Source organism: Dendrobates tinctorius, unplaced genomic scaffold, assembly GCF_039654945.1.
Source record: "Dendrobates tinctorius isolate UK_male_01 unplaced genomic scaffold, ASM3965494v1 ptg000229l, whole genome shotgun sequence".
Lineage (NCBI taxonomy): Eukaryota > Metazoa > Chordata > Amphibia > Anura > Dendrobatidae > Dendrobates > Dendrobates tinctorius.
This window is the reverse complement of record NW_027361896.1, coordinates 8,857,555-8,878,466: the sequence shown is the minus strand read 5'-3', so window position 1 is coordinate 8,878,466 and position 20,912 is coordinate 8,857,555.

Below are 20,912 nucleotides of genomic sequence, written 5' to 3'. Positions count from 1 at the left end.
GAATAATGAATGTTTTGAATTTTCTCCAAAAGTAAAGTAGTTGCAAACTCATCCTTTTAGAAACTTGTTTGGGCTGTTGAGAGGAGTAAAAAACCATCAAAAATTTCAATCCTGCATGATTCTACCAAGAAATGTGATTCTTCATTCAAAACGCTGGGTTTTGCTATTGGGCTCTATTGAATAATGAATGTTTTGAATTTTCTCCAAAAGTAAAGTAGTTGCAAACTCATGCTTTTATAGACTTGTTTGGGCTCATGAGAGGAGTAGAAAAACATCAAAAATTTCAGTCCTGCATGATTCTACCAAGAAATGTGTGTTCATTGAAACCGCTGGTTTTTGATAGTTTGGGCCCTATTGAATAATGAATGTTTTGAATTTTCTCCAAAAGTAAAGTAGTTGCAAACTCATCCTTTTAGAAACTTGTTTGGGCTGTTGAGAGGAGTAAAAAACCATCAAAAATTTCAATCCTGCATGATTCTACCAAGAAATGTGATTCTTCATTCAAAACGCTGGTTTTTGCTATTGGGCTCTATTGAATAATGAATGTTTTGAATTTTCTCCAAAAGTAAAGTAGTTGCAAACTCATGCTTTTAGAGACTTGTTTGGGCTCATGAGAGGAGTAGAAAAACATCAAAAATTTCAGTCCTGCATGATTCTACCAAGAAATGTGTGTTCATTGAAACCGCTGGTTTTTGATAGTTTGGGCCCTATTGAATAATGAATGTTTTGAATTTTCTCCAAAAGTAAAGTAGTTGCAAACTCATCCTTTTAGAAACTTGTTTGGGCTGTTGAGAGGTGTAAAAAACCATCAAAAATTTCAATCCTGCATGATTCTACCAAGAAATGTGATTCTTCATTCAAAACGCTGGTTTTTGCTATTGGGCTCTATTGAATAATGAATGTTTTGAATTTTCTTTAACAATAATTTTTATTAGAATTTTCAGAATAGTAGTAAAAAAAAAAACTATGAATACGTCACAATATGATGACATTTCAATAGTATATCAACATTGAGAATAAATGTAGTAAACATTAAACAAATAGTACCAGAAAGAGACAATAAAAAAAGAAAGGTAAATTTAGGCACTTGACTATGTGAAATATTGGCACATCATAAACCATAAGAAATAAAATATGAATTCAGGATATGAAATCTTTTTCTATTTTAGACTTTAGTTCCATCCATTTATACCATCTGTCATCAAATATTTTAATTAAGCCTTTATTAATATAGTGAATTTTCTCGTAGACACAATGTTTGTCTACCAGTAAGATAAGGGTGACAATGTCTGGAGGTTGCTTCCTGTTCCAACCCTTCGCTACAAGGAAGGTTGCAGACATAAGGATATGAGCCGCCAGAAATTTATTTCTTTTAAATCTATGTATGTCTATTAGTAACAAGGCTAGAGCAGGTTGTGGTTGAATACACCAATTGCATATGAGTGAAAGCAAACCGAACACCCTGGACCAGTACAACTTCAGCACAGGGCATCCCCAAAAAACATGTAATAAATCTGCCTGAGATCCACAGTTACGCCAACACATTCCAGAACCCCCTCCTCCAAAATGTTTCAATCTATTTGGGGTAAGGTAATATCTATGAATTAATTTGTAATGTGTTTCTAATATATTCATACATCTTGTGGATTTGATTGCAATTTTTAGAGAGGAGATCCACTGGGGACCATATATCTGATATCTGATATATCCCATATATAGTGGCATAATAATATGCCTCAAGATCTGGTATGGCCACCCCCCCTTTCTCCTTGGATTTAAGTAGAGTGCGTTTTTTCACTCTCGGTTTCCCATTGCTCCAAATAAATTTATTCATCTGGTGTGTTAGTTTTTGTATATACTGTGTAGATATAGGCAGAGGGACGTTCCTGTATAAAAATAGGACTTTGGGTAGGCAGAACATCTTGTATAGCACTATTCTGCCCATCCATGTGGCTGGGGTCTTCGACAGTTCCTTCAACTTAATGTCGAGAGACTGTAGAAGATGATCCATGTTTACCTCACTCATATGCATAGGGTTACCTGTGAGCCAAATTCCTAAGTACGGTATCCTGGTACAGTCCCAATTAAAGGGATACTTGTCTCTTAGATGTTGTTTCGTAGAGGCTGAAAGGAAAAGTGATAGAACATTAGTCTTTTTTACATTTAATTTATAGTATGAAACTGAGCCAAATAAATTTATGATATCCCATATCTTTTCCAGGGAATCAATTGGATTTGTGAGTGTGAGTATGATGTCATCTGCATAGAGGTTAATCTTATGCTCTGAATCTTTCAATTGTACACCGTGTACTTCACCAGAATCCCTTATCATTTGAGCCAGGGGTTCCAGGCTCAGGATAAAAATTATTGGGGATAGAGGACATCCCTGTCTTGTCCCATTAGTTATAAAAAATGTATCTGACATCGTGTTGTTGACCAGCACAGAGGCAGATGGCCGAGAGTATAAAGCTCGAATACTTTTCATCATCTCCCCACCAAAACCCATTTTCTCCAAAACTGTAAAGGCATAGGCCCAATTGATCCGGTCAAAGGCCTTTTCAGCGTCAAGAGCCACAAACAAACTGGAAATCCTATTTTTGTAGCATGAATATAAGTGATGTAGGACACTTCTAGAACTGTCTGAAGTTTGTCTAGATTTTACAAAACCGACTTGATCGGGATGTATAAGGAATGAAACAACGTCCTGTAATCTTTCTGCTAATATTTTTGCGTAGATCTTGATATCCACATTTAGGAGAGAAATAGGCCTATAATTTTCGATTTTGGTCGAATCTTTATCTGGTTTGGGAATCACCACTATTGTGGCTCTCAGCATATCTGTGCTGCACTTTCCTTCTGATTTAATAAAATTCAGGGCATTAGTTAAGTGTGGGATGAGTTCCTTTGTAAATTCTTTATAATACTCTATAGGAAAGCCATCTGGACCTGGAGCTTTGTCATTTTTAAGATTATTCATCGCAAAAGAGACCTCACCCTCAGTAAAGGGTGCGTCAAGTGATTCCTTCTGCTTTAGAGACAAAGATCCCAGCTTTACTTTTTCCAAAAAATTATTTATCATCTCTGGTGAAGGAGAGGGATGAGTTCCATTGTTTCCTATGTTATATAATTTAGAATAGTAGCTCTCAAAGGCTAGGGCTATCTCTTTGGGTTTTTCTATAGTCTTTGAGCTTTGGGTTATTTTTTTGATTGGATGTTTTTTATTTATGGGTTTAAACCTATTCGCCATATTTTTGGAGAACTTATTATTATTAACATAAAACCCTGCCCTATTAAATAAAGTCTTTCTCTCATATAAGTTGATGAGGAGATTCCTAAGTTCCAATCTAAGGGAGTACAATTCATTATATTTGGCAAAATTTTTGTCTGCTTTAGCTTGGGATTCTAATTTTTGGATCTGTTCTAACAACATCCTCTGTTGGCTCTCTCTTGCCCTTTTTTGTCTCGAAGCAACTTGGATCAGATGACCCCTAATGACACATTTGTGTGCTAGCCACAATGTTTCAGGTGTAATTTCTTGGGAACAGTTCTCTTTGAAGTAGTTCATTAAGACATTCTTTGCTAATGATATGTTTTCTGGGGAGTCAACAGTGAATTTACTGTATCTCCAATTGTATTGTTTTGGGACCATGGAGGAAGTATGTAAGGTCAGTAGGATTGGGGCATGGTCTGACCATGTAATAGGACCAGTCTGGAAGTCTATGTATGAGTCTAGTAGCGAGAAGCTAGTGAACACATGATCAATCCTAGTGTAAGACTTGTTGTGTGGACAAAATCTTGTGTATTCTTTTGAGGTAGAATTCAATATCTTACAGCTGTCATGCAAATTGGAATCTCCCAACCATCTTCCCAGATTCACGCTTCTATAATATGGGGCATCAGATGAGCAATCAGTATTTGGGTCAACTATACAATTAAAATCTCCTCCCCAGATTATGTGACCTCTACTAAAATTGGACAATTTCTTCTTGACCTTATTTAGAAAATTAATTTGCCGGACATTAGGGGTATATACGTTTACCACTGTATATTCCACACCCTCCAAAGTAAAATTAATAGCAAGTTGTCTACCATTGCTGTCCCTATATATGTCTGAGACCACTATTGGCAAATCTTTGTGGAAGGCGATGGCCACCCCAGCTTTTTTCTTTCCCTCAGTGTTAGAAAAGAAAATCTGAGGGAAGTCTTTATTTTTGAGTCTTGTGTTATCAATTTCTAGAAGGTGTGTTTCTTGTATCATTGCTATGTTGGCCTTCAATTTTTTAATCTCCCTCCACAAAGCAAATCTCTTGAATGGGCTATTGAGCCCATTTACATTAAATGACAGTACCCTCAATTCCATGATGTGTCAGGAAGGAAAAAAAGCATTAGATGATTCATTAAAACAGAACATTTCACCCGAAAATATATCCAAAAGACAGTGGGTTTCCTTAGTGATTTTTTGTTAGTGCCTAGTGTGCCTGTAAACAAAAACATGTTACAACCTAGAACAGAACAAAACTTATAAACTAGACAAATTTAGATTTCTCAAAAGAAATGGTACCGAGAGAATGTCTCTCAGTTATCACGTGGGGAGTGAAAAAGAGAAAGTTCAGGCCTAAAGCCAGGGTCAGTACCCACCAAGTCTATTTTCTTTTCTTTTGTGTATTCCAGGACTGGGAAAGGCGTCTTTGCTGCTGCAAGGGGATATTCCTTTCTTGATTGTAGAATGATGATGATGGTGGAGTCTCCAGTGGAGGGATACCTAAATCTTGGAAAAAACTATTACAGTTATCAATATTAGACAAGGCAAAAGTGGTATTCTCTTTCATGACTAGAATTTTTGTAGGGAAACCCCATCTGTATAAAGTCTTGTGTTTCCTCAGATGTGCAGTGATTGGAAAGAAGTCTCTCCTTTTCTGTAGGGTAGCTTTTGAGAAGTCTGAAAAAATCTTGATATCCTCGTATGGCCTTGGTAATATAGGTGATTGCTTACTTCTCCTCAGAATGTCCTCCTTTGTCAGGAAATAATGAAAATATGCAATGACATCTCTTGGGGCTCTGTCTGGGGCATATTTGGACTTGGGGAGTCTGTGTATACGTTCCATCAATAGGTCCCCTTTAGAGGCCCCTGGAAGTATTGTATGGAGCATCTTTTGCACATATGCATTAAGGTCTCTGTCTTTGACATTTTCAGGTATTCCCCTGAATTTAAGGTTGTTCCTTCTACTTCTGTCTTCTTGCTCTATCAACCTTGATTTTAAGAAGACAACCTCTTTTTCTAGGGCATAGTGTTCATCTATCAAATTATTATGGGATTTAACCAATTCTTCCATTTTAGATTCAAGATGGTCCACTCTCTGGCCCAGACCGTCTATGTTATTTTGGAGATTTGTATTATAGCCCTCCAGTTGTTTCTGAAATGTCTTTGCTAGAAGGCATAGCATGTTTTTAATAAATATTTCTGAGGCTGTATTACTGGTAGCCTCCACCTCTGTTAAAACGTGTAAGATGTTCTCCGGTATGGGATTATCAGAAGGACAGGAGTCCTCAGATTGTAATTCCTGTTGCATCTCAGCTGAGCTGCTGCTAAATCTGCGTTTAGTCACTGAGGAAGGAGACATTTCCCTCTGTAATGGTGTTAGAGGAGTATCTGACACATTGGAGATGTCAGGACAGGATGAGGAACCCCTTAATACATTTGTCTCCTCCATATCAGCGGTCAGCGGTGCTGCTGCACCATAATTCACATGCTGCGCTGTATTTTTGCTTAAGTTACGCAAATTGCGTATCTGTTGCGTAGTCTCGCTTGTCCCCCGGTCACTCTCGCGAGATCTCGCTCCTTTCACCTCAGCGCTACTTTTAATGTGTAAATTAGCGCTTTTATTAGCCTGCAGAGCGGCGGTTTTAGCTGGGGCAGGGGTAGACTTACCCCCTGACTTGAATGCTGCATGCTTCAGCCGCTGTGGTGTCCTTTGCCGCTGTGTACTGCTCAGGCTGGGGCTGCAGGCTGTGGCTGCTGCTGTGAGGCGGGCGCCATCTTGGCTCCTCAGCATGAGGGGAGAGCGCTCTGTTTTCTTTCCTTTTTCTGCTTTGTTACTAAGCAGATCCATAGTGTGGGGGCACCGCTGGTGTCTATGGAGGTTCCCACAAGTTTTCAGCCAGTCCTGGCTTGTAAATCGCTTGTTAATAGCGCTTGGTAGGCTGCCCTGTGGAGGAGCTCAGAGCTCAGGCTTCCATTCAGCTCAGACGCTGGCCACGCCCCCCCAATGTTTTGAATTTTCTCCAAAAGTAAAGTAGTTGCAAACTCATGCTTTTAGAGACTTGTTTGGGCTCATGAGAGGAGTAGAAAAACATCAAAAATTTCAGTCCTGCATGATTCTACCAAGAAATGTGTGTTCATTGAAACCGCTGGTTTTTGATAGTTTGGGCCCTATTGAATAATGAATGTTTTGAATTTTCTCCAAAAGTAAAGTAGTTGCAAACTCATCCTTTTAGAAACTTGTTTGGGCTGTTGAGAGGAGTAAAAAACCATCAAAAATTTCAATCCTGCATGATTCTACCAAGAAATGTGATTCTTCATTCAAAACGCTGGTTTTTGCTATTGGGCTCTATTGAATAATGAATGTTTTGAATTTTCTCCAGAAGTAAAGTAGTTGCAAACTCATGCTTTTAGAGACTTGTTTGGGCTCATGAGAGGAGTAGAAAAACATCAAAAATTTCAGTCCTGCATGATTCTACCAAGAAATGTGTGTTCATTGAAACCGCTGGTTTTTGATAGTTTGGGCCCTATTGAATAATGAATGTTTTGAATTTTCTCCAAAAGTAAAGTAGTTGCAAACTCATCCTTTTAGAAACTTGTTTGGGCTGTTGAGAGGAGTAAAAAACCATCAAAAATTTCAATCCTGCATGATTCTACCAAGAAATGTGATTCTTCATTCAAAACGCTGGTTTTTGCTATTGGGCTCTATTGAATAATGAATGTTTTGAATTTTCTCCAAAAGTAAAGTAGTTGCAAACTCATGCTTTTAGAGACTTGTTTGGGCTCATGAGAGGAGTAGAAAAACATCAAAAATTTCAGTCCTGCATGATTCTACCAAGAAATGTGTGTTCATTGAAACCGCTGGTTTTTGATAGTTTGGGCCCTATTGAATAATGAATGTTTTGAATTTTCTCCAAAAGTAAAGTAGTTGCAAACTCATCCTTTTAGAAACTTGTTTGGGCTGTTGAGAGGAGTAAAAAACCATCAAAAATTTAAATCCTGCATGATTCTACCAAGAAATGTGATTCTTCATTCAAAACGCTGGTTTTTGCTTTTGGGCTCTATTGAATAATGAATGTTTTGAATTTTCTCCAAAAGTAAAGTAGTTGCAAACTCATGCTTTTAGAGACTTGTTTGGGCTCATGAGAGGAGTAGAAAAACATCAAAAATTTCAGTCCTGCATGATTCTACCAAGAAATGTGTGTTCATTCAAACCGCTGGTTTTTGATAGTTTGGGCCCTATTGAATAATGAATGTTTTGAATTTTCTCCAAAAGTAAAGTAGTTGCAAACTCATGCTTTTAGAGACTTGTTTGGGCTCATGAGAGGAGTAGAAAAACATCAAAAATTTCAGTCCTGCATGATTCTACCAAGAAATGTGTGTTCATTGAAACCGCTGGTTTTTGATAGTTTGGGCCCTATTGAATAATGAATGTTTTGAATTTTCTTCAAAAGTAAAGTAGTTGCAAACTCATCCTTTTAGAAACTTGTTTGGGCTGTTGAGAGGAGTAAAAAACCATCAAAAATTTCAATCCTGCATGATTCTACCAAGAAATGTGATTCTTCATTCAAAACGCTGGTTTTTGCTATTGGGCTCTATTGAATAATGAATGTTTTGAATTTTCTCCAAAAGTAAAGTAGTTGCAAACTCATGCTTTTAGAGACTTGTTTGGGCTCATGAGAGGAGTAGAAAAACATCAAAAATTTCAGTCCTGCATGATTCTACCAAGAAATGTGTGTTCATTGAAACCGCTGGTTTTTGATAGTTTGGGCCCTATTGAATAATGAATGTTTTGAATTTTCTCCAAAAGTAAAGTAGTTGCAAACTCATCCTTTTAGAAACTTGTTTGGGCTGTTGAGAGGAGTAAAAAACCATCAAAAATTTCAATCCTGCATGATTCTACCAAGAAATGTGATTCTTCATTCAAAACGCTGGTTTTTGCTATTGGGCTCTATTGAATAATGAATGTTTTGAATTTTCTCCAAAAGTAAAGTAGTTGCAAACTCATGCTTTTAGAGACTTGTTTGGGCTCATGAGAGGAGTAGAAAAACATCAAAAATTTCAGTCCTGCATGATTCTACCAAGAAATGTGTGTTCATTCAAACCGCTGGTTTTTGATAGTTTGGGCCCTATTGAATAATGAATGTTTTGAATTTTCTCCAAAAGTAAAGTAGTTGCAAACTCATGCTTTTAAAGACTTGTTTGGGCTCATGAGAGGAGTAGAAAAACATCAAAAATTTCAGTCCTGCATGATTCTACCAAGAAATGTGTGTTCATTGAAACCGCTGGTTTTTGATAGTTTGGGCCCTATTGAATAATGAATGTTTTGAATTTTCTCCAAAAGTAAAGTAGTTGCAAACTCATCCTTTTAGAAACTTGTTTGGGCTGTTGAGAGGAGTAAAAAACCATCAAAAATTTCAATCCTGCATGATTCTACCAAGAAATGTGATTCTTCATTCAAAACGCTGGTTTTTGCTATTGGGCTCTATTGAATAATGAATGTTTTGAATTTTCTCCAAAAGTAAAGTAGTTGCAAACTCATGCTTTTAGAGACTTGTTTGGGCTCATGAGAGGAGTAGAAAAACATCAAAAATTTCAGTCCTGCATGATTCTACCAAGAAATGTGTGTTCATTCAAACCGCTGGTTTTTGATAGTTTGGGCCCTATTGAATAGTGAATGTTTTTAATTTTCTCCAAAAGTAAAGTAGTTGCAAACTCATGCTTTTAGAGACTTGTTTGGGCTCATGAGAGGAGTAGAAAAACATCAAAAATTTCAGTCCTGCATGATTCTACCAAGAAATGTGTGTTCATTGAAACCGCTGGTTTTTGATAGTTTGGGCCCTATTGAATAATGAATGTTTTGAATTTTCTCCAAAAGTAAAGTAGTTGCAAACTCATCCTTTTAGAAACTTGTTTGGGCTGTTGAGAGGAGTAAAAAACCATCAAAAATTTCAATCCTGCATGATTCTACCAAGAAATGTGATTCTTCATTCAAAACGCTGGTTTTTGCTATTGGGCTCTATTGAATAATGAATGTTTTGAATTTTCTCCAAAAGTAAAGTAGTTGCAAACTCATGCTTTTAGAGAATTGTTTGGGCTCACGAGAGGAGTAGAAAAACATCAAAAATTTCAGTCCTGCATGATTCTACCAAGAAATGTGTGTTCATTGAAACCGCTGGTTTTTGATAGTTTGGGCCCTATTGAATAATGAATGTTTTGAATTTTCTCCAAAAGTAAAGTAGTTGCAAACTCATCCTTTTAGAAACTTGTTTGGGCTGTTGAGAGGAGTAAAAAACCATCAAAAATTTCAATCCTGCATGATTTTACTAAGAAATGTGATTCTTCATTCAAAACCTGATTTTTGCTATTGGGCTCTATTGAATAGTGAATGTTTTGAATTTTCTCCAAAAGTAAAGTAGTTGCAAACTCATGCTTTTAGAGACTTGTTTGGGCTCATGAGAGGAGTAGAAAAACATCAAAAATTTCAGTCCTGCATGATTCTACCAAGAAATGTGTTCATTCAAACCGCTGGTTTTTGATAGTTTGGGCCCTATTGAATAATGAATGTTTTGAATTTTCTCCAAAAGTAAAGTAGTTGCAAACTCATCCTTTTAGAAACTTGTTTGGGCTGTTGAGAGGAGTAAAAAACCATCAAAAAATTCAATCCTGCATGATTCTACCAAGAAATGTGATTCTTCATTCAAAACGCTGGTTTTTGCTATTGGGCTCTATTGAATAATGAATGTTTTGAATTTTCTCCAAAAGTAAAGTAGTTGCAAACTCATCCTTTTAGAAACTTGTTTGGGCTGTTGAGAGGAGTAAAAAACCATCAAAAATTTCAATCCTGCATGATTTTACCAAGAAATGTGATTCTTCATTCAAAACCTGATTTTTGCTATTGGGCTCTATTGAATAGTGAATGTTTTGAATTTTCTCCAAAAGTAAAGTAGTTGCAAACTCATGCTTTTAGAGACTTGTTTGGGCTCATGAGAGGAGTAGAAAAACATCAAAAATTTCAGTCCTGCATGATTCTACCAAGAAATGTGTTCATTCAAACCGCTGGTTTTTGATAGTTTGGGCCCTATTGAATAATGAATGTTTTGAATTTTCTCCAAAAGTAAAGTAGTTGCAAACTCATCCTTTTAGAAACTTGTTTGGGCTGTTGAGAGGAGTAAAAAACCATCAAAAATTTCAATCCTGCATGATTCTACCAAGAAATGTGATTCTTCATTCAAAACGCTGGTTTTTGCTATTGGGCTCTATTGAATAATGAATGTTTTGAATTTTCTCCAAAAGTAAAGTAGTTGCAAACTCATCCTTTTAGAAACTTGTTTGGGCTGTTGAGAGGAGTAAAAAACCATCAAAAATTTCAATCCTGCATGATTCTACCAAGAAATGTGATTCTTCATTCAAAACGCTGGTTTTTGCTATTGGGCTCTATTGAATAATGAATGTTTTGAATTTTCTCCAAAAGTAAAGTAGTTGCAAACTCATGCTTTTAGAGACTTGTTTGGGCTCATGAGAGGAGTAGAAAAACATCAAAAATTTCAGTCCTGCATGATTCTACCAAGAAATGTGTGTTCATTGAAACCGCTGGTTTTTGATAGTTTGGGCCCTATTGAATAATGAATGTTTTGAATTTTCTTCAAAAGTAAAGTAGTTGCAAACTCATCCTTTTAGAAACTTGTTTGGGCTGTTGAGAGGAGTAAAAAACCATCAAAAATTTCAATCCTGCATGATTCTACCAAGAAATGTGATTCTTCATTCAAAACGCTGGTTTTTGCTATTGGGCTCTATTGAATAATGAATGTTTTGAATTTTCTCCAAAAGTAAAGTAGTTGCAAACTCATGCTTTTAGAGACTTGTTTGGGCTCATGAGAGGAGTAGAAAAACATCAAAAATTTCAGTCCTGCATGATTCTACCAAGAAATGTGTGTTCATTGAAACCGCTGGTTTTTGATAGTTTGGGCCCTATTGAATAATGAATGTTTTGAATTTTCTCCAAAAGTAAAGTAGTTGCAAACTCATCCTTTTAGAAACTTGTTTGGGCTGTTGAGAGGAGTAAAAAACCATCAAAAATTTCAATCCTGCATGATTCTACCAAGAAATGTGATTCTTCATTCAAAACGCTGGTTTTTGCTATTGGGCTCTATTGAATAATGAATGTTTTGAATTTTCTCCAAAAGTAAAGTAATTGCAAACTCATGCTTTTAGAGACTTGTTTGGGCTCATGAGAGGAGTAGAAAAACATCAAAAATTTCAGTCCTGCATGATTCTACCAAGAAATGTGTGTTCATTGAAACCGCTGGTTTTTGATAGTTTGGGCCTATTGAATAATGAATGTTTTGAATTTTCTCCAAAAGTAAAGTAGTTGCAAACTCATCCTTTTAGAAACTTGTTTGGGCTGTTGAGAGGAGTAAAAAACCATCAAAAATTTCAATCCTGCATGATTCTACCAAGAAATGTGATTCTTCATTCAAAACGCTGGTTTTTGCTTTTGGGCTCTATTGAATAATGAATGTTTTGAATTTTCTCCAAAAGTAAAGTAGTTGCAAACTCATGCTTTTAGAGACTTGTTTGGGCTCATGAGAGGAGTAGAAAAACATCAAAAATTTCAGTCCTGCATGATTCTACCAAGAAATGTGTGTTCATTCAAACCGCTGGTTTTTGATAGTTTGGGCCCTATTGAATAATGAATGTTTTGAATTTTCTCCAAAAGTAAAGTAGTTGCAAACTCATGCTTTTAGAGACTTGTTTGGGCTCATGAGAGGAGTAGAAAAACATCAAAAATTTCAGTCCTGCATGATTCTACCAAGAAATGTGTGTTCATTGAAACCGCTGGTTTTTGATAGTTTGGGCCCTATTGAATAATGAATGTTTTGAATTTTCTTCAAAAGTAAAGTAGTTGCAAACTCATCCTTTTAGAAACTTGTTTGGGCTGTTGAGAGGAGTAAAAAACCATCAAAAATTTCAATCCTGCATGATTCTACCAAGAAATGTGATTCTTCATTCAAAACGCTGGTTTTTGCTATTGGGCTCTATTGAATAATGAATGTTTTGAATTTTCTCCAAAAGTAAAGTAGTTGCAAACTCATGCTTTTAGAGACTTGTTTGGGCTCATGAGAGGAGTAGAAAAACATCAAAAATTTCAGTCCTGCATGATTCTACCAAGAAATGTGTGTTCATTGAAACCGCTGGTTTTTGATAGTTTGGGCCCTATTGAATAATGAATGTTTTGAATTTTCTCCAAAAGTAAAGTAGTTGCAAACTCATCCTTTTAGAAACTTGTTTGGGCTGTTGAGAGGAGTAAAAAACCATCAAAAATTTCAATCCTGCATGATTCTACCAAGAAATGTGATTCTTCATTCAAAACGCTGGTTTTTGCTATTGGGCTCTATTGAATAATGAATGTTTTGAATTTTCTCCAAAAGTAAAGTAGTTGCAAACTCATGCTTTTAGAGACTTGTTTGGGCTCATGAGAGGAGTAGAAAAACATCAAAAATTTCAGTCCTGCATGATTCTACCAAGAAATGTGTGTTCATTGAAACCGCTGGTTTTTGATAGTTTGGGCCCTATTGAATAATGAATGTTTTGAATTTTCTCCAAAAGTAAAGTAGTTGCAAACTCATCCTTTTAGAAACTTGTTTGGGCTGTTGAGAGGAGTAAAAAACCATCAAAAATTTCAATCCTGCATGATTCTACCAAGAAATGTGATTCTTCATTCAAAACGCTGGTTTTTGCTATTGGGCTCTATTGAATAATGAATGTTTTGAATTTTCTCCAAAAGTAAAGTAGTTGCAAACTCATGCTTTTAGAGACTTGTTTGGGCTCATGAGAGGAGTAGAAAAACATCAAAAATTTCAGTCCTGCATGATTCTACCAAGAAATGTGTGTTCATTCAAACCGCTGGTTTTTGATAGTTTGGGCCCTATTGAATAATGAATGTTTTGAATTTTCTCCAAAAGTAAAGTAGTTGCAAACTCATGCTTTTAAAGACTTGTTTGGGCTCATGAGAGGAGTAGAAAAACATCAAAAATTTCAGTCCTGCATGATTCTACCAAGAAATGTGTGTTCATTGAAACCGCTGGTTTTTGATAGTTTGGGCCCTATTGAATAATGAATGTTTTGAATTTTCTCCAAAAGTAAAGTAGTTGCAAACTCATCCTTTTAGAAACTTGTTTGGGCTGTTGAGAGGAGTAAAAAACCATCAAAAATTTCAATCCTGCATGATTCTACCAAGAAATGTGATTCTTCATTCAAAACGCTGGTTTTTGCTATTGGGCTCTATTGAATAATGAATGTTTTGAATTTTCTCCAAAAGTAAAGTAGTTGCAAACTCATGCTTTTAGAGACTTGTTTGGGCTCATGAGAGGAGTAGAAAAACATCAAAAATTTCAGTCCTGCATGATTCTACCAAGAAATGTGTGTTCATTCAAACCGCTGGTTTTTGATAGTTTGGGCCCTATTGAATAGTGAATGTTTTTAATTTTCTCCAAAAGTAAAGTAGTTGCAAACTCATGCTTTTAGAGACTTGTTTGGGCTCATGAGAGGAGTAGAAAAACATCAAAAATTTCAGTCCTGCATGATTCTACCAAGAAATGTGTGTTCATTGAAACCGCTGGTTTTTGATAGTTTGGGCCCTATTGAATAATGAATGTTTTGAATTTTCTCCAAAAGTAAAGTAGTTGCAAACTCATCCTTTTAGAAACTTGTTTGGGCTGTTGAGAGGAGTAAAAAACCATCAAAAATTTCAATCCTGCATGATTTTACTAAGAAATGTGATTCTTCATTCAAAACCTGATTTTTGCTATTGGGCTCTATTGAATAGTGAATGTTTTGAATTTTCTCCAAAAGTAAAGTAGTTGCAAACTCATGCTTTTAGAGACTTGTTTGGGCTCATGAGAGGAGTAGAAAAACATCAAAAATTTCAGTCCTGCATGATTCTACCAAGAAATGTGTTCATTCAAACCGCTGGTTTTTGATAGTTTGGGCCCTATTGAATAATGAATGTTTTGAATTTTCTCCAAAAGTAAAGTAGTTGCAAACTCATCCTTTTAGAAACTTGTTTGGGCTGTTGAGAAGAGTAAAAAACCATCAAAAATTTCAATCCTGCATGATTCTACCAAGAAATGTGATTCTTCATTCAAAACGCTGGTTTTTGCTATTGGGCTCTATTGAATAATGAATGTTTTGAATTTTCTCCAAAAGTAAAGTAGTTGCAAACTCATCCTTTTAGAAACTTGTTTGGGCTGTTGAGAGGAGTAAAAAACCATCAAAAATTTCAATCCTGCATGATTTTACCAAGAAATGTGATTCTTCATTCAAAACCTGATTTTTGCTATTGGGCTCTATTGAATAGTGAATGTTTTGAATTTTCTCCAAAAGTAAAGTAGTTGCAAACTCATGCTTTTAGAGACTTGTTTGGGCTCATGAGAGGAGTAGAAAAACATCAAAAATTTCAGTCCTGCATGATTCTACCAAGAAATGTGTTCATTCAAACCGCTGGTTTTTGATAGTTTGGGCCCTATTGAATAATGAATGTTTTGAATTTTCTCCAAAAGTAAAGTAGTTGCAAACTCATCCTTTTAGAAACTTGTTTGGGCTGTTGAGAAGAGTAAAAAACCATCAAAAATTTCAATCCTGCATGATTCTACCAAGAAATGTGATTCTTCATTCAAAACGCTGGTTTTTGCTATTGGGCTCTATTGAATAATGAATGTTTTGAATTTTCTCCAAAAGTAAAGTAGTTGCAAACTCATCCTTTTAGAAACTTGTTTGGGCTGTTGAGAGGAGTAAAAAACCATCAAAAATTTCAATCCTGCATGATTCTACCAAGAAATGTGATTCTTCATTCAAAACGCTGGTTTTTGCTATTGGGCTCTATTGAATAATGAATGTTTTGAATTTTCTCCAAAAGTAAAGTAGTTGCAAACTCATGCTTTTAGAGACTTGTTTGGGCTCATGAGAGGAGTAGAAAAACATCAAAAATTTCAGTCCTGCATGATTCTACCAAGAAATGTGTGTTCATTGAAACCGCTGGTTTTTGATAGTTTGGGCCCTATTGAATAATGAATGTTTTGAATTTTCTTCAAAAGTAAAGTAGTTGCAAACTCATCCTTTTAGAAACTTGTTTGGGCTGTTGAGAGGAGTAAAAAACCATCAAAAATTTCAATCCTGCATGATTCTACCAAGAAATGTGATTCTTCATTCAAAACGCTGGTTTTTGCTATTGGGCTCTATTGAATAATGAATGTTTTGAATTTTCTCCAAAAGTAAAGTAGTTGCAAACTCATGCTTTTAGAGACTTGTTTGGGCTCATGAGAGGAGTAGAAAAACATCAAAAATTTCAGTCCTGCATGATTCTACCAAGAAATGTGTGTTCATTGAAACCGCTGGTTTTTGATAGTTTGGGCCCTATTGAATAATGAATGTTTTGAATTTTCTCCAAAAGTAAAGTAGTTGCAAACTCATCCTTTTAGAAACTTGTTTGGGCTGTTGAGAGGAGTAAAAAACCATCAAAAATTTCAATCCTGCATGATTCTACCAAGAAATGTGATTCTTCATTCAAAACGCTGGTTTTTGCTATTGGGCTCTATTGAATAATGAATGTTTTGAATTTTCTCCAAAAGTAAAGTAGTTGCAAACTCATCCTTTTAGAAACTTGTTTGGGCTGTTGAGAGGAGTAAAAAACCATCAAAAATTTCAATCCTGCATGATTCTACCAAGAAATGTGATTCTTCATTCAAAACGCTGGTTTTTGCTATTGGGCTCTATTGAATAATGAATGTTTTGAATTTTCTCCAAAAGTAAAGTAGTTGCAAACTCATGCTTTTAGAGACTTGTTTGGGCTCATGAGAGGAGTAGAAAAACATCAAAAATTTCAGTCCTGCATGATTCTACCAAGAAATGTGTGTTCATTGAAACCGCTGGTTTTTGATAGTTTGGGCCCTATTGAATAATGAATGTTTTGAATTTTCTTCAAAAGTAAAGTAGTTGCAAACTCATCCTTTTAGAAACTTGTTTGGGCTGTTGAGAGGAGTAAAAAACCATCAAAAATTTCAATCCTGCATGATTCTACCAAGAAATGTGATTCTTCATTCAAAACGCTGGTTTTTGCTATTGGGCTCTATTGAATAATGAATGTTTTGAATTTTCTCCAAAAGTAAAGTAGTTGCAAACTCATGCTTTTAGAGACTTGTTTGGGCTCATGAGAGGAGTAGAAAAACATCAAAAATTTCAGTCCTGCATGATTCTACCAAGAAATGTGTGTTCATTGAAACCGCTGGTTTTTGATAGTTTGGGCCCTATTGAATAATGAATGTTTTGAATTTTCTCCAAAAGTAAAGTAGTTGCAAACTCATCCTTTTAGAAACTTGTTTGGGCTGTTGAGAGGAGTAAAAAACCATCAAAAATTTCAATCCTGCATGATTCTACCAAGAAATGTGATTCTTCATTCAAAACGCTGGTTTTTGCTATTGGGCTCTATTGAATAATGAATGTTTTGAATTTTCTCCAAAAGTAAAGTAATTGCAAACTCATGCTTTTAGAGACTTGTTTGGGCTCATGAGAGGAGTAGAAAAACATCAAAAATTTCAGTCCTGCATGATTCTACCAAGAAATGTGTGTTCATTGAAACCGCTGGTTTTTGATAGTTTGGGCCTATTGAATAATGAATGTTTTGAATTTTCTCCAAAAGTAAAGTAGTTGCAAACTCATCCTTTTAGAAACTTGTTTGGGCTGTTGAGAGGAGTAAAAAACCATCAAAAATTTCAATCCTGCATGATTCTACCAAGAAATGTGATTCTTCATTCAAAACGCTGGTTTTTGCTTTTGGGCTCTATTGAATAATGAATGTTTTGAATTTTCTCCAAAAGTAAAGTAGTTGCAAACTCATGCTTTTAGAGACTTGTTTGGGCTCATGAGAGGAGTAGAAAAACATCAAAAATTTCAGTCCTGCATGATTCTACCAAGAAATGTGTGTTCATTCAAACCGCTGGTTTTTGATAGTTTGGGCCCTATTGAATAATGAATGTTTTGAATTTTCTCCAAAAGTAAAGTAGTTGCAAACTCATGCTTTTAGAGACTTGTTTGGGCTCATGAGAGGAGTAGAAAAACATCAAAAATTTCAGTCCTGCATGATTCTACCAAGAAATGTGTGTTCATTGAAACCGCTGGTTTTTGATAGTTTGGGCCCTATTGAATAATGAATGTTTTGAATTTTCTTCAAAAGTAAAGTAGTTGCAAACTCATCCTTTTAGAAACTTGTTTGGGCTGTTGAGAGGAGTAAAAAACCATCAAAAATTTCAATCCTGCATGATTCTACCAAGAAATGTGATTCTTCATTCAAAACGCTGGTTTTTGCTATTGGGCTCTATTGAATAATGAATGTTTTGAATTTTCTCCAAAAGTAAAGTAGTTGCAAACTCATGCTTTTAGAGACTTGTTTGGGCTCATGAGAGGAGTAGAAAAACATCAAAAATTTCAGTCCTGCATGATTCTACCAAGAAATGTGTGTTCATTGAAACCGCTGGTTTTTGATAGTTTGGGCCCTATTGAATAATGAATGTTTTGAATTTTCTCCAAAAGTAAAGTAGTTGCAAACTCATCCTTTTAGAAACTTGTTTGGGCTGTTGAGAGGAGTAAAAAACCATCAAAAATTTCAATCCTGCATGATTCTACCAAGAAATGTGATTCTTCATTCAAAACGCTGGTTTTTGCTATTGGGCTCTATTGAATAATGAATGTTTTGAATTTTCTCCAAAAGTAAAGTAGTTGCAAACTCATGCTTTTAGAGACTTGTTTGGGCTCATGAGAGGAGTAGAAAAACATCAAAAATTTCAGTCCTGCATGATTCTACCAAGAAATGTGTGTTCATTGAAACCGCTGGTTTTTGATAGTTTGGGCCCTATTGAATAATGAATGTTTTGAATTTTCTCCAAAAGTAAAGTAGTTGCAAACTCATCCTTTTAGAAACTTGTTTGGGCTGTTGAGAGGAGTAAAAAACCATCAAAAATTTCAATCCTGCATGATTCTACCAAGAAATGTGATTCTTCATTCAAAACGCTGGTTTTTGCTATTGGGCTCTATTGAATAATGAATGTTTTGAATTTTCTCCAAAAGTAAAGTAGTTGCAAACTCATGCTTTTAGAGACTTGTTTGGGCTCATGAGAGGAGTAGAAAAACATCAAAAATTTCAGTCCTGCATGATTCTACCAAGAAATGTGTGTTCATTCAAACCGCTGGTTTTTGATAGTTTGGGCCCTATTGAATAATGAATGTTTTGAATTTTCTCCAAAAGTAAAGTAGTTGCAAACTCATGCTTTTAAAGACTTGTTTGGGCTCATGAGAGGAGTAGAAAAACATCAAAAATTTCAGTCCTGCATGATTCTACCAAGAAATGTGTGTTCATTGAAACCGCTGGTTTTTGATAGTTTGGGCCCTATTGAATAATGAATGTTTTGAATTTTCTCCAAAAGTAAAGTAGTTGCAAACTCATCCTTTTAGAAACTTGTTTGGGCTGTTGAGAGGAGTAAAAAACCATCAAAAATTTCAATCCTGCATGATTCTACCAAGAAATGTGATTCTTCATTCAAAACGCTGGTTTTTGCTATTGGGCTCTATTGAATAATGAATGTTTTGAATTTTCTCCAAAAGTAAAGTAGTTGCAAACTCATGCTTTTAGAGACTTGTTTGGGCTCATGAGAGGAGTAGAAAAACATCAAAAATTTCAGTCCTGCATGATTCTACCAAGAAATGTGTGTTCATTCAAACCGCTGGTTTTTGATAGTTTGGGCCCTATTGAATAGTGAATGTTTTTAATTTTCTCCAAAAGTAAAGTAGTTGCAAACTCATGCTTTTAGAGACTTGTTTGGGCTCATGAGAGGAGTAGAAAAACATCAAAAATTTCAGTCCTGCATGATTCTACCAAGAAATGTGTGTTCATTGAAACCGCTGGTTTTTGATAGTTTGGGCCCTATTGAATAATGAATGTTTTGAATTTTCTCCAAAAGTAAAGTAGTTGCAAACTCATCCTTTTAGAAACTTGTTTGGGCTGTTGAGAGGAGTAAAAAACCATCAAAAATTTCAATCCTGCATGATTCTACCAAGAAATGTGATTCTTCATTCAAAACGCTGGTTTTTGCTATTGGGCTCTATTGAATAATGAATGTTTTGAATTTTCTCCAAAAGTAAAGTAGTTGCAAACTCATGCTTTTAGAGAATTGTTTGGGCTCACGAGAGGAGTAGAAAAACATCAAAAATTTCAGTCCTGCATGATTCTACCAAGAAATGTGTGTTCATTGAAACCGCTGGTTTTTGATAGTTTGGGCCCTATTGAATAATGAATGTTTTGAATTTTCTCCAAAAGTAAAGTAGTTGCAAACTCATCCTTTTAGAAACTTGTTTGGGCTGTTGAGAGGAGTAAAAAACCATCAAAAATTTCAATCCTGCATGATTTTACTAAGAAATGTGATTCTTCATTCAAAACCTGATTTTTGCTATTGGGCTCTATTGAATAGTGAATGTTTTGAATTTTCTCCAAAAGTAAAGTAGTTGCAAACTCATGCTTTTAGAGACTTGTTTGGGCTCATGAGAGGAGTAGAAAAACATCAAAAATTTCAGTCCTGCATGATTCTACCAAGAAATGTGTTCATTCAAACCGCTGGTTTTTGATAGTTTGGGCCCTATTGAATAATGAATGTTTTGAATTTTCTCCAAAAGTAAAGTAGTTGCAAACTCATCCTTTTAGAAACTTGTTTGGGCTGTTGAGAGGAGTAAAAAACCATCAAAAATTTCAATCCTGCATGATTCTACCAAGAAATGTGATTCTTCATTCAAAACGCTGGTTTTTGCTATTGGGCTCTATTGAATAATGAATGTTTTGAATTTTCTCCAAAAGTAAAGTAGTTGCAAACTCATCCTTTTAGAAACTTGTTTGGGCTGTTGAGAGGAGTAAAAAACCATCAAAAATTTCAATCCTGCATGATTCTACCAAGAAATGTGATTCTTCATTCAAAACGCTGGTTTTTGCTATTGGGCTCTATTGAATAATGAATGTTTTGAATTTTCTCCAAAAGTAAAGTAGTTGCAAACTCATGCTTTTAGAGACTTGTTTGGGCTCATGAGAGGAGTAGAAAAACATCAAAAATTTCAGTCCTGCATGATTCTACCAAGAAATGTGTGTTCATTGAAACCGCTGGTTTTTGATAGTTTGGGCCCTATTGAATAATGAATGTTTTGAATTTTCTTCAAAAGTAAAGTAGTTGCAAACTCATCCTTTTAGAAACTTGTTTGGGCTGTTGAGAGGAGTAAAAAACCATCAAAAATTTCAATCCTGCATGATTCTACCAAGAAATGTGATTCTTCATTCAAAACGCTGGTTTTTGCTATTGGGCTCTATTGAATAATGAATGTTTTGAATTTTCTCCAAAAGTAAAGTAGTTGCAAACTCATGCTTTTAGAGACTTGTTTGGGCTCATGAGAGGAGTAGAAAAACATCAAAAATTTCAGTCCTGCATGATTCTACCAAGAAATGTGTGTTCATTGAAACCGCTGGTTTTTGATAGTTTGGGCCCTATTGAATAATGAATGTTTTGAATTTTCTCCAAAAGTAAAGTAGTTGCAAACTCATCCTTTTAGAAACTTGTTTGGGCTG